General features: G+C 40.3%; 2 long non-coding RNA genes across 6 annotated transcripts; one reads left to right on the top strand and one right to left on the bottom strand.

The window, feature by feature from the left end:
- Nucleotides 1–63: 63 nt before the first annotated feature.
- LOC128631128 (uncharacterized) lies at nt 64–5,442 on the bottom strand. 4 transcript variants are annotated; one of them, XR_008395304.1, is made up of 5 exons: nt 5,313–5,442; nt 4,733–4,848; nt 2,374–2,607; nt 1,275–1,466; nt 64–984 (listed from the first exon to the last, which is right to left on the bottom strand). It is a non-coding gene; the product is annotated as an uncharacterized LOC128631128 (long non-coding RNA). The 4 variants fall into 4 exon arrangements; XR_008395301.1 differs by having other exon boundaries at nt 64–975; XR_008395302.1 differs by having other exon boundaries at nt 64–969.
- On the top strand, nt 5,237–11,904 carry LOC128631129 (uncharacterized). Of its 2 annotated transcripts, XR_008395306.1 has the most exons (5): nt 5,237–5,327; nt 7,491–7,601; nt 7,713–8,401; nt 9,070–9,215; nt 11,312–11,904. It is a non-coding gene; the product is annotated as an uncharacterized LOC128631129 (long non-coding RNA). The 2 variants fall into 2 exon arrangements; XR_008395305.1 differs by lacking the exon at nt 7,713–8,401.
- The last annotated feature ends 2,130 nt before the right edge of the window (nt 11,905–14,034 follow it).

Raw genomic sequence — 14,034 nt, 5'->3', positions numbered from 1 at the left:
ATACATATCATACAGTCATTATGAATCTTAAGCATTAACTATGCTTATACCATGGTCACTGTGAATACTGGATTCTGATTGGCTGGAAGGTGTGCATTATAACCGTTTATTGCACAGGGAGTTCCCGTCAGATTGATCACCGTAATCATTTCTATATCAATGCGCAGCCTACATGCACACACACGCAGACACTTGAGCATACAGAGACATTCATATGAACAGACACATCTTGCCAGCGCTTTCTGCAACTTTAACAATAAAAATAGCTTTGCTGGTGAAAAGCTACATGATATTTCTCAGCAACGAGGTGGTACCATCACTGTTTCTGAAGTAATTCAACTTTTAGTTTTACTACACTACTGCTGCGCAACACTGACTGCTGAGAGGCACCTATGATGCACGTAATTCATACACGCTTGATCTCTCTCTCTCTCCTTCTCTCTCTCTCTGATAGATATCTGTCAATTCATTCAAATAAATGCAATCTCATCACACTACTTTATCTCTGTGTCTGATTTATAATGGGCAAAATTCCAGATCTAACGACCTAACTAATAGAAATTAACGATCATTTTAAACTTCTAATCAAAGTTTGCACTTCTAAACCAATGACAGCTTTAACATTATTAATTGTGGAAAGACCATGGTATAGGCGGGGTAATCCATGGCTAGGTGTGCATTAAACGATTTGAACGAGTGGATCATTTCCTCCACATCATGCACTAAAATCGTTTAATGCACATCTAGCCGTGGATTACCCCTTACATATCATCTGAGAGAGACAGCTAATTCTGTATGTAAACAGATATACTTACCAATCACGACCTCTCCGAGTTGGAGAGCGGACAGTGAAGTCTTTCTATTGATTCCCCTCCAATTGAGGTTCTTTTCCAGGGAGTTAGTAATCACCAATATGCACCAGGTGCAGTTGAGCACATCCGCCCTGTCAATAAGCTCCAACCAGTTTACCTGAAACTGAGGATTCTTAAAACAATAATATAATATAAAATAATATAATATATAAAATTAATAAGCATGTATTGCCTCGTCAAAAGTGTCAGTGCTTCTCACTACTTCTGCAGTTACCCTGCCCTGTGTGTTTTCCATGTTTTCCTCCTCTACCAAAGATTAGGTCATAACTGTTCCCTCATATCAAAGTGGTGTTCAATGTTGTGCTTTGAGTACGAGTGTGTCACCTTGAGAAAACAAACACTCTCAGTAGCTGTGTAATTGTGCAAGCAGTTGTTAACAAAAAAAAGAGAAAAAATTCTCACCAGATTTTGCTTGTAATCTGGGCTCTGTTGCATCCTTCGCTCCAGACTACACAGTTGAGGAAGGTCTTGCAGGGGCAGTAAATCTTCATCAATATCCAAAGGCTGCACCTGGACCTCCTGTAGTTGAAGCAATCTCAGTGGTTTGTTGGTCCAGCACCATCTCTAATTTAGTTAACACCTCCCTCAGCATGGCTATGGTAAAGAAGTTAACAATATTTACAAATGATACACACTACAAAACTGTACAACTCCATCCTCAGTCTTATTCCTAACCTACACAATTCCAGTAAGATGGCTGAGTGGAAATCATGGTTAATTAATACCTACAAAAGAAAGTCAATCAGAAAGCAGAAGAATACGCTCACATGGCATATCGTCCACTCTTTCCAGACTCTGTGAAAGAGTCTAAAATATTGACTATATTGCCAAATTCTACAATGTTTCATGAAAAATACAACTTTGAATATGCTCTCAAAGCATGAGGGAATAGCAATAGCGATGTGCTGAACAAATATCTGCATATTTTACACCTTGGTGGTCTTTACCCAGACACTTCCACGTCTGACTGGAGGTCTGGCCAGGTCCTGCCCTCTTTATCGCTGTCTTTAAAATACAGTTGCATTTAAACATTATTCAATCCCTTCAGGATCACTCAAAGAGACAAAAAATTAGTATATTGCTAGACTAAGGCTAAGAATTGCACATAAGAAATACAGTGTTGAGCCGAACAACAGGTCTGTTATACTGCCAAGTGGACAATATAATCTAATAACAGGACACAGCATGCTGCAAACTGTGTGGGTTTTCTGACACAACATATTAAAAAAGTTAAATAAAAAGTAGTAAAACAGGAAAGGGGAGGAATAAACTAGGAGTTTATCTTATTTGTACAGCAATTAAAAAAGCTTTATAAAAAAAAAGTGTCGAGCTGCCTCTTAAGCTAAATTAGCTAGCCGGCTAGCTAGCTGCTAGTACGCCATCTGATGTTCTCGTCACAATCACACATACCATTGAAAAGATTTTTAAAAAACATTTTCTCCATGACATTTTAAATATCAAACAACATTGTAGACTGAAATTACTCAATTAAATTACTTACCTTCTTCAGCTGAAATGATTCCTCTTGAAAACGAAGAATGACTGCAGCCTCGAGTATCCTAACTGATTTAACCGTCAAAAGTGTTTTCCAGGCGGCTGAGCTCCTTAATTTTAGCTGTGGCCCGTCTGTGACTTAACGAACTCGAAAAAGCAGATACACACCGCTACACAGAGTATGGACCTGCCGCAAGTACACCTGCTTTCAGCTGAGATTGGCCCACATAGCAAAAACCGTCTGTCAGCGAGAAGTGGTGTGAACGGTCAGCAGGGCTCTGGGCAATTACCTTTTCACCGATACCAGCATTGAGCTGACAGTGGCGCATTTCTACCAGAATCGGCCCAAATGTGCTTGCTATCTGGGAACTGTTCATCGCCCGATGTAACGGCCGAATGTTCCAAAAAAGTCTAAGCTTTTTACCAAATAAATGTAAAGTAACAATTTCATCAATGAGAACTCTTCAACGCCCAGGGAAAAAATCAGCGATGATCGGCCTGGAGCTGGCCAGAGTCTGTGCGACATGACGCTCCCGCCCCGGGCTATGTCTGAGTGCTTTCCCCGCTGCACGGAGCGCCGTCCATATAATTTTGGACACTTAAAAATATTCGCTTAAAAATTCTCTTCGAAACTATTATGATATATTATATATATGGCAATGTAGCTCAGTTAGTTAGTGTGTGGTGGTAAGAACGCCAAGGTCGCTGGTTAGAATCTCAGGGCTGATTACATTTTTGGATCTTCTAGAACTCAATTAAAAATCTTCTATTGTAGCACTACTTGCAGTGTTCTCTGCTTGATATATTGCTTTGCTTGTATTTTCTCATTTGTAAGTCTGGTGAAGGATACGGGAATGAGCACAGACGCGGCCAAATAAAAAAATAAAGGAAAAAATATATAATAATAATAAAAAATTTAAAAATAAAAACATGGATTCCATGCTGCAGCAACTAATGGAGGCCAGCCTCCAGCAGCTGACGATAACATCTGCAGCAGCCGATAAGCGAGCAGAAACGTACAGGTTCCACGTGAACCTGTTGAAGAGGTGAAAAATGCTCCTCACACTACTGCCACCCAGGTGCTGAACAGACAGTCATTTCAGCACCACTGTTGTCGACTGCAGCAGAGCATGAGGTGGGGAAATAGAGCACAAATTGCGGCAGATAAACACTGCAACTCCTCACCCTCTCAGAGAAGACTGGAGAGGATAAAAGGGCATCACAACCTCAGCAGCTTGAGCAGCTTTTGTCTACGTGTCTATGCTGATCAATTCGGTCCTATGTCTTGCAGATGACGATGATGACAGCAATTCTCTCCCCCCCACTACCTACGCTTCCTTCGCACTCTGCTACCGACCTACACCACTCTGCCTGGCCCATAGCGACCACACTCCTCTCTAACACCTCCCTCACAGACTGCTGCCCCAGGACAGAGTGTCCCATGACCCTTCTGCATTCCCATGCTACAAAATAAAAGCTCTCTTAACCAGTCTCACTCTGTCTGTGTTCCACCTGCCGCTGCTGCTACACTATAAAACATTCAACCTTTCGTTCTTGAGATGTCACACTAAACAAGAATCTCATGCAAAAGCAAGGACACACAGAAGCATGGAATGATGGCAAAAACGTAGCTAGCCAAAAAAAAACAATAAAGGGCCTTGAGTTCCTAAACATGAAACTGCTGTGACCTCTTATATTTTTGGATCAATTCCAAATACTAATCGAGTCATCTGCTGGTTACAACAACTATATAGTCTATAGAATTCCTACAAACATTCAACCACTGGTTGAGATATTGCATTAATGAGAACCTCAGATGGATGGACAGACTTAGTGGTGGAGGAATAAAAAATAAATAAAAGGTCTGCATAAATACTAAACTCAGACACACTTACCTAACGTTATGGTGTGTAGTAATGACCAACTAGTGTTATCTACTTAGTAAATCTGAGAAAGTTATGTTTTAATAATTTTACTGTCCCATAGTTCTTCATTTTAAACACTTTTCTTGTTGATACTTACAAACGAGTAACCATTTCCTTCAGACTACTCACCTTTCACGACTTCTTTTTGCCTGCCTTCTTCATTTGTAGACGCGTTTAAAAAATGTGCATGTTCATGATATATCTATGCAACTCTACAAGTATCGGCACCCTATCTGCCTCTCTTTCTTTTTTAAAACTAGTTAGTAATATTCATTGCCATATCATAAGTAATTAGAAAAAATTAGTCTATGGTGTCATCTGGTGACAAATTGAGCATGCTTTAGCTACTTTCCCTAAAAAGAGTTGTGAAAGCTGGTTGACATGCTGTAGCGCAGTAAGGGAGTGATGGCTGCATGGACAGGAGTTGTGAACAGTGCTCACCCTACACTCGGGACAGCTGACTGAGGGGACAGAGTTGGAGTCCTGAGGACACTCCAGAGAGCAGAGACACTCCACACAGAAGAGCACATGGGGCAGCCTCCCCACAACCTCACCCTCTGTAAACAGCAATAAAACCACCAAAAAACATCAAGTTCACTTATTTATGAAGCTAAACATCACATAGGGAAATTTCCCCCACTGCTCTTCTTAACATTTCACATGGCTAACATTTGCTGTGTGGAATTTGGTTATTTATCATTTTTAAGAAACCACGCTGCAAAAAAAAAAAAAAGAAAGAAAAGAAAATTAAGCTTTAATGCAAGACGTTAGCTAGCTAGCCAACTAAACTCAAGCTAACTCGAAGGCCATGTTTATCAATTAAGTCTCACTGTTTAACTTTAAAACGCTCACATTGAGGATGTAGTCTGCTAATTGTCAAAGGTTCACTAGCTAATTAGGTTAATTAGGTGTGTTCTGAAACCACATTGCATTCAGCGCATTCAGCAGTGTGTAACCAAGATGCGTCCGGAAAATACTTGTATAAGTAAACACAGAGAATTTGTTTAAAACATTTTTTTACCAGACAACGTGTACGGTAAGCCACAATTATTACATGCCACTGTAGCGTCCATTATGATGCTTTTTCACCGCGCACTTCACTTCCTTCAGTGACGGAAAGCACTGGCTCTTTTAAGTGAACCGAATCCTTTGGCTTAGCTCTTCAATATGAGTCGATTCCTTCGGCTTCCGTACGGATCACTGCCATTTTTCTGAATCAGATTCAGAATCAGTTTTATTGGTCAAGTATGCTCGCACACTCAAGCAGGGATATGTATCATGCTATATAATTTAGCTAACAAACTGTCACCAAAGTAGCCGTGATGTGAAAACATGTAAACAGATGGGGGGGATGTAAAATAAATGAATAGATTTAAAGTGCATTACATTTATTCACTTAGCGGATGCTTTTATCTAAAGCGACTAACAAATGAGAAAAATACAAGCAAAGCGATATATATCTAGCAGAGAACAATACAAGTAGTACCAGTAGTAACAAGTAAGAACTGTTCAACTGAGTTAGATATTTTATTTATTTCATTCCTACAAAAACTAAATTCTAACACTGAAAATTCGTTTTTTTAAAAAAGGAGGGAGATATTTGAAAGATTAGGCTTTTAAAAACATCAGCAAATTTACATATAATTAGCTGCTTTCATTCAATTCAATTTATTTTGTAATTACTAAAAAAAAGATATCACAATACCAGGTGGATGGTGGCTTAACGGTTAGCACGTTCGCCTCACTCCAGGGTCGGGGGCTCGATTCCCACTGCGGCCCTGTGTGTGCGGAGTTTTCATGTTCTCCCCGTGCTGTGGGGGTTTCCTCCGGGTACTCCGGTTTCCTCCCCCAGTCCAAAGACATGCATGGTAGGCTGATTGGCATGTCTAAAAGTGTCCGTAGTGTATGAATGGGTGTGCGAGTGTGTATGTGATTGTGCCGTAATGGATTGGCCTGTCCAGGATATACTTGTGCCCGATGCTCCCTGGGATAGGCGCCAGGTTCCCCGTGACCCTGAAGGATAAGTAGTATTGAAGATGGATGGATGGATGGATGGATATCACCTTACCTACAACATCATAGAAAAGTGTATTGTGACCTAATTTATCGCAATATCTATAACCAATTTATGGTTGTTGTTGTTTTGTTGTGTTTACATAGTTAATATTAACTAGCCTAGATAAACACAACAAAACAACAATAACAACAATAAATTGGAGTTGTTCCTTGTAATATATGACTTATATGTAAAGAATGAAATTGCTAAATGCAAAAAATATGTATAATAAATAATTGTAATCGTTTATACAATAACTGATATGTATATCACAGGTCACAGTGACATTGTATTGAAGATTAAGAATACTCTTTAAGGGCCATGAATGAAGGCCTCTGGAAAGAAACCGTTCTTGTGCCTGGTGTATTGGAAGTTCAAATAAAGTGTGTCCAAGCCGTGTCCAGAAAATATTATGGTCTGGGATGTATTGCCTTCATTGCTTAACTAGTCTCATGTTCAGTGAGAACACATTAAAAAGACCAAATCAGCAGCTGATTTTTTCATATGCATGTGAGGAAACCATGTCCTGCGCTGTGGTTATCTTCTTTAAACATCATTGTAGCCAAGCCTAAATATTCCTACACCTGAGTTTACAAAAAAAAAAAAAAACACACATTATATCATGGTAACTATAACACCAGTCGCATACAAACTAGTAAATGATGTGCCCTTTGTGCTTGTGCTGTTGGATCTTCGATACGAAGGTAAGAAGGTACTGACTTCATATACTGGATAGATAGTGTGGAAACTGAACTGTCACACAGCTGTACAGATTCTACAGAAATACTTTTCATTAGACCTCACTAGTCTTAAGGAATGAATCTCACAAGTTTCTTCTAGTGCACTAAGTAGTACTCTACATACAAAGCCAAGCTTTTCTATAGACTCTAAAGAGATGTGACTTGATAATGAGACCTCTCTGTGCTGATGATTATGATAAAGTCCAAGATAATGATGTGTGCTTTGTATTTAAAAAATGACACAGGAAAATTAGTGTCCATGTCTTTTATCAATAATAATAATAATAATAATAATAATAATAATTGCAAGCATAGTGAAATGCAATGGTATTATTCTACCCAACCATTTGTCACTATATTTTTACTTTACTATATCCTGGCCTGAGTTTACTTTTGATTAAAGGAGTGCTATGCAGCAGTGAGAACAGTGTCGAGAAGCACCTGGAGATGGGGAAGAAGCTCCTGGCTGCCGGACAGCTGGCCGACGCACTTTCCCATTTCCACGCAGCTGTTGGTGAGTCGGTGAGCTTTTCTCAGAAAGTCACCAGCAATCATTTCTTTATTTCTGCAAAAAAAAATATTCTGTCTGAATCTTAAACGACCACTTTCTGACATCCGTGTGTAGACGGTGACCCGAAAAAATACTTGGCCTACTACAGAAGAGCCACCGTCTACCTGGCCACGGACAAGTCTAAATCCGCTTTACCGGATCTAAGCAAAGTCATCGAGTGTCATGATTTCCCCTTGAAGCAGCGTGCTCTAAGCGCGAATGCGCGAGCACCTGCTTTTCCGTTGTTGACAGTAGTGACATCTGGACACGTGTGTTTTGTTTATGTTTCTGTCATGTCTCCTCCCTGTTCTGTCATTGGCTGGGATTTCACGTGTGCCTGTATTGCCCTCAGCAAGTTTAGAGGCTTATCAGTTTAGACGCTGATCATGTCCACATATATACCGCGCGGCTCCCAGCACACAACGCGGAAGATTATCGTAGAGTTAGATTGGTTCGTGTGGTAATAGTCACGGTCCATGTTTAGAGTTAGTTCACGCTGGATTATCCGCTCCCAGTTCCTCGTCATAGTTCATGTTTCTCGTTTAGTTTATCGACCCTGTTTTCCGTGACACGACCTTGATTCATGTTTAACCCTGTGTATGCCTGTTTGCCGATCGCCTGACCTTCGCCTGTTTTGGATCACGTTTTGGATTTGTCTGCCTGTCTCTCTTTTAAAATAAACAACTGTTCATACTGCAATTGCATCCGTCTTATCTCCGCTCCGTCACGATACGTGACATCGAGTTAAACCTGATTTCACATCGGTGAGTTTTACTCCATGATAAGACATGAAAAGAAGATTGACATGCATCATGTTGAAAAGAGTTGGTGGTAACAGGTGATTTGTCACAGGCAAGACTTCAGAGAGGGAGCCTACTGTAACTCTTTGACTTGTCATTAAAGGAAAATTAAGTCATTAAAGGAAAAATCCACCATGAACAACTTGCATATTGATCTTTATAATTAACAGGTGGCATCCAGGATTCATTTTGTAGTGAAAATTTTGAGTTTACTTTTTTAGTTTAGACTTCTTTCATTGACCTGTTGGTCATTTTTCACTTTGGTTTCTTGTATTGCCCACAATCAAGTTTGACAACATGCTAATATTGGTGACAGTAAAATCGCTATCTGTAGATTTCCCCCTGAGCTCCCTCCCCATAAAGAGTCTAGTTTCTAATCATCCCTAATCAAGCACAGCTTCATACGAGTCTTTATTAGCTGAATTAACTGCCGTAGACGGCCTAGACTAAATTAGAGCTGGGACTGATCCCCTGAATCAGAGTTCATCACATCTATGCAGCCATTAAGGACTTTGAAAGTGCTAAGGAGTACAGCGAGAATGACTGTCACCTACCCTTTGGCTTCTTAGGTTGATATTGAAGTGTGTCATGTTTTAATGTGTTCTAAACGGCTGGGCTTGTGTGAACACTAGGATAGCCCAGAAGAAGCTCATTAAAGCCTACAGGGAGTTGTCACAGCAGTGACACCCAGACAACGTCCAGGATCCTGAAGAGAAGAACAAGGCTGAGAAGAAGTTCATAGACATCCCACAGGCCAAGGAAGTGCTCACTGAGCCAGGTAAACCCTCAATCAGTTTTGTCTGCTAATATAAAAATACCAAGCTAAGCCGTTTTTTGATGTTGGTTTTTGTGTCCCATGCTTGAATAGTTTTACATAGATGAGGAATACAGTATATAAGTATGTAAGTACAGCTGCAGATAAAGAAGGATGAATCAGATTGGAATTCAGATCAAATTAACAGAAATTATGGTTGTGACTTGGTGATTAGTGGGGATGTTGAACACAGTCTGTGATATGTTTTTGATTTTTTGCTAATACAGATCTGCCAAAATAACTAACAGTCAAAGAGAAATAAACATGCATTTTGTTGGAAAGGACGGATCGGATCCATGCTTGCAGCATAAACGGTTAATTGTATTGGTTGAACTGATATTTAACTGTAATCTGCAGAAATATTATGATATCATATATAGGGAAATTACCCAGCGGTGGGTGGAGACAGACACACGGGAGGCCGTCGTAACGTTAACAAGTGAGATTTATTTTTATTTTTATTTATAACGTTCTGGAGTGTGTGTGTGTGTGTGTGTGTGTGTGTGTGTGTGTGTGTGTGCTCGCGTGTGGGCGTGACAGCGTGTGGTGAGAGGTCAGTGTATTGCGGGGTTGCCAGAGTCGCTCCGGGGCTTTCCGGTGAAACAAGGGCTCTTCTCAGACGTCAGGCAACGCCGCGTTTGTAGTCAGGGACCGGAGAATTCGCTCGGGTCCGGGTCGTCTGAAAGAAAACATACAATACCAACAATACTGATAACTGGCAGTAATCCAGGCACACTTCATGTGAGAGAATTCTCTCCTTTCGAGCGGAAAAGCGGCCTTTTATACTCTCCCTTCGTCTGCTGGATGGTGGAATTTTCACGTGCGGCGCGCCATTCATCACCAGAGGGTGTGTCTGCGGCTCCGCCCCACCTCCACGTGCTTTCCGACTGTCCAAAACATTGAAGCGGGGCTGTCTCTTCAGCGCCAGCGCGGCATTCGCGGGAGGAGCGATTTTAGTTCCTTGTGCGCCGGCTGTCGGTCTGTCGCGACACATACAGTATAAGCTTACTTTATACAGTTATTACAAAATTAACATAAGTGTATGTCAGGCCTGCATGTATTGTTAGTATTTTTAGAACAATTATGAACTCTAATTGCAAGCACTTGCATAAGCATATTAACATTTTGTGCTGAATCTTGAAAATATGTAAAACATTTAGACCATGTGATACTGCATGCACCATGTGATATTGCCTCACACCTCAAGGGTTAGGGGTTCGATTCTCGCCTCTGCCCTGTGTGCACAGAGTTTGCATGTTCTCCTCGTGCTTTGGGGGTTTCCTCTGGATACTCCGGGTCCCCCCGCCCAGTCCAGAGAAATGTGTTGTAACCTGATTGGCATCTCTAAATTGTCCGTAGTGTGTGAATGGGGGTGTGTGTGTGCAATTGCGCACTGCGTTGGTTTGGCATCCCAGCCCAGACTCTAGGCTCCCCGCCACCCTGTGTAGGATAAGGGGTACAGACAATGGACGGCTGGCTGATTCTGACCTTAATAAAATATATTGACTGTTGATTAACACTTTCTTGTTTGTATGTCTGTAAAATGAATTTTCCTTTCATTTTAGTAATTAAAAAGTATAGCCTACAATACTGAAAAGAAAATTTAATGGTGGGTCACTGCAAATCCTATTCTTTTATTATTATACTGACATTGCAGAATTTCCAGAGGTCCAGACAGACTTTAATTTTTTTGGGCAGCATGTAGACTAAATGTCAAGGTGCATCGATCAACAGTATATTAGATTGGATGTAATGGTATTGTTTTTCCCCAGATGGAACGGTTAAAAAAATTAATCAATCACTGGTTCGGTGTGACGGTTATAAATAATTAACCTCTTGTAGAAGTGAATGTGTCGTTCATGTACCACATTCTTTGAGAATTGGCTAATTTTATTCCTGTTTGGCTTGAGCACTTTGAAATAGCAGAAAAGCAGTTTTCAGGTGTCTCCTATATCAATGTAAAAGGGGGAAAACTGTAGCTGCTTGCACCTCTGGTAATATAAAACACGAGTCTCGAAAGATGCTGGTATATCTGACACCTTTTCTCTGTTCTTGTGCAGAAACGAGGAGTTCATTTGACAAGGGTGAAGTCCCAATGGACCCTGAGAGCAAGCACGGAGAAGGCCATCACCATTTCCACGGGGCCTGGGAGAGTTTCCAGGGCTTTAACCCTATTGGCTCTGGACTGTTCAACTTTAAATTCAACTTTAACTAAGATCATCCAGGAGGACATCAGTCTGATCTGAATATATAGCATCAGGCATGCAGCGAGAAGTGTAACCTGTTGAACCTGTTTGACACTAACTGCCATAGATGTGGCTACAGAAGCCACTGTGGCATGAAGATGCATCATATGCTGTTGAATATTCTCAGACTTGCCAAGCTGAGCTAAGTGGTATTATATAAAGTAATTATTTCAGGGACCATCAGAGTGTGGGGGTTCATTCCCAAGCAACCAACTATCCTAAAACTATTGTGTGTGTGTGTGTGTGTGTGTGTGTGTGTGTGTGTGTGTGTGTGTGTGTGTGTGTGTGTGTGTGTGTGTGTATAGGAGACTGCACTATTTTTCTATCAGTTAAATAATGCTGCATTGTAAATACACAATTAAAGATATTACGTATTTAATTAAAAAGAAAGTGACATTATTCTCCGATTTCGCTGTTGTAATGCAAATCACTATTGGAGGATTCCTTTAGTTGAACTTTTCATTTTGTATAGCACTTACAGACATCGTCACAAAGCATCTGGACTGACAGATGTAGATTTAGATCCCTATCGAGCAAGCTGGAGGTGAAAAACTCCCCGAGACATCATGAAGAAGAAACCTAAGAGAGGAAGCAAACTCAAAAGGGTCCTGTTGACACTGGATAGTGGGATTACAAATCATTACCAGTATGCAGATGTAATAGAGGAAAAGGCAAACAAATGTGTTCGTGTCAACATCCTAGGATGAGTACAGCAGCAGTTTTTAGCAAGCACAAATCTGCACTATCAAGTGTTTTCTGGTTTCTAGCTTATTGTGAAATCAGACTACTGATTATACCTTGCTCTTGAAGCTAGCCCTTTGTGCACAAAAATGTAAATAATAAAGAGTAGGTAGAACAGGTAGAGTCACTATCATCAGGGAGAGTAGATTAATATCTGTACACGTTGATGCAATAACATAACTCCAGACATAGCAGACGACCACTGATGAATGATAAACATTTTATTCCTGAGAAAATTCACATCCTTCCACTTCCAAGCTTAAAAAGAAGAAGAAAAAAAGAAGAAGAAAAAAAAACCCAGATCAGCATGGAGTGTCACAAACACAGCATGGCTTTTTCACTTTAAAGGGCTTGAAATCAAATGGAAACACAGGAATAATTCATGATGTGGATAAATAAATTGTAAATCTTGTGCATGTGTTGGGGTTACTTTTACACATATTCCCCCACTCTGACATCCTCTCTGATTTGTTCAATCATATTGTAATGATTTTCCATTTCCTCTTCACTGTAATGGAGAAATAACAAGTTACACATGATACAAAAATCATGTACAACTTGATTAATATTTCACTTAAACCTCCCCTTTTGTGTAAACATCTAACAGTGATGCAACAGACGAACTCCTCGTGAGCTTATAGTGTTGAATGATTCAAGAATGTATCGTAAGAAATTACTGAGGAATGTGCAGATGCATTTTCCCTAGATACTCAACGGTGCAATTTTCCAAAACTGACCATATTCAGAAAGAAAGAAAAAAAAAACTTACATAGTCAAGGTACAATTACACGAAAAAAGTGTCCCACACTGAATAGTCTTTAAACCAAGATGTGCTGCTTTTTAATCTTCTTAGCTCTTTTTGAATGTCTTTGAGAACAACATCACTGGATATAAACGTTTGATTTATAGTCATTCTGGACCTTGTTTTCCAGAGTTTAGATTTAGTCAAACATATTATGAACCAAATGAAGTCATGCTGAGTCTTGCTACAATTTTCTTTAAAAATGCCATAGAAAATTGAGTTCATATTTATTTCTATATTGAGACCAGCGATTTTTAATTTAGCCCATGTTTCTTTAAAGCGATAACACTCTAACAGGAAAGTGTTCGAGTGTTTCCTCTTCATTACAGTTAGGCATCAGGCATCTACTGGTTTTTACAAAACAGCTCCATTTAACAACCGCTCTTACTGGGAGCCTTCTTACAGCGACTAACCAAGTTGTATCTCTCAGGTGTTCCGATAGGATTTTATTCTGTAAGTTTTGGAGACATTCGTTGTTTTGGTCTTCCTCCAAATTTCTGAAAGCCACAGGGTTACTATAAACTCGATCAACAATTAAAAGATATATTTCTTTGTTCGAGTCTTCCACCCAATCGATGTTTAGATCTTTAAATTGGTTAGTGAAGTCGGAAAACATCAGCTTATAATACGGAATTCCTTTCCTCGATGGACCTTGCTTCGGGGGTTTCCTCCGGGTACTCCGGTTTCCTCCCCCAGTCCAAACACATGCATGGTAGGCTGATTGGCATGTCCAAAGCATCCGTAGTGTATGAATGGATGTGTGTGATTGTGCCCTGTGATGGATTGGCACCCTGTCCAGGGTGTACCCCGCCTTGTGCCCGATGCTCCCTGGGATAGGCTCCAGGTTCCCCGTCACCCTGAAGAGGATAAGCAGTATGGAAGATGGATGGATGGACGAACGCTTCAAAGTTAATTATTTGTCATGCTATACCTGCAAATAGACGATGTACTGAGTGATTACGATTACAATAATTTACGGCTGCAACAACTAATC

The sequence above is a fragment of the Ictalurus punctatus genome, unplaced genomic scaffold (assembly GCF_001660625.3).
Source record: "Ictalurus punctatus breed USDA103 unplaced genomic scaffold, Coco_2.0 tig00004908, whole genome shotgun sequence".
In the NCBI taxonomy this organism is placed as follows: domain Eukaryota; kingdom Metazoa; phylum Chordata; class Actinopteri; order Siluriformes; family Ictaluridae; genus Ictalurus; species Ictalurus punctatus.
The sequence above is the reverse complement of the archived record's forward strand: the minus strand, read 5'-3'. Positions and strand labels throughout refer to the sequence as shown.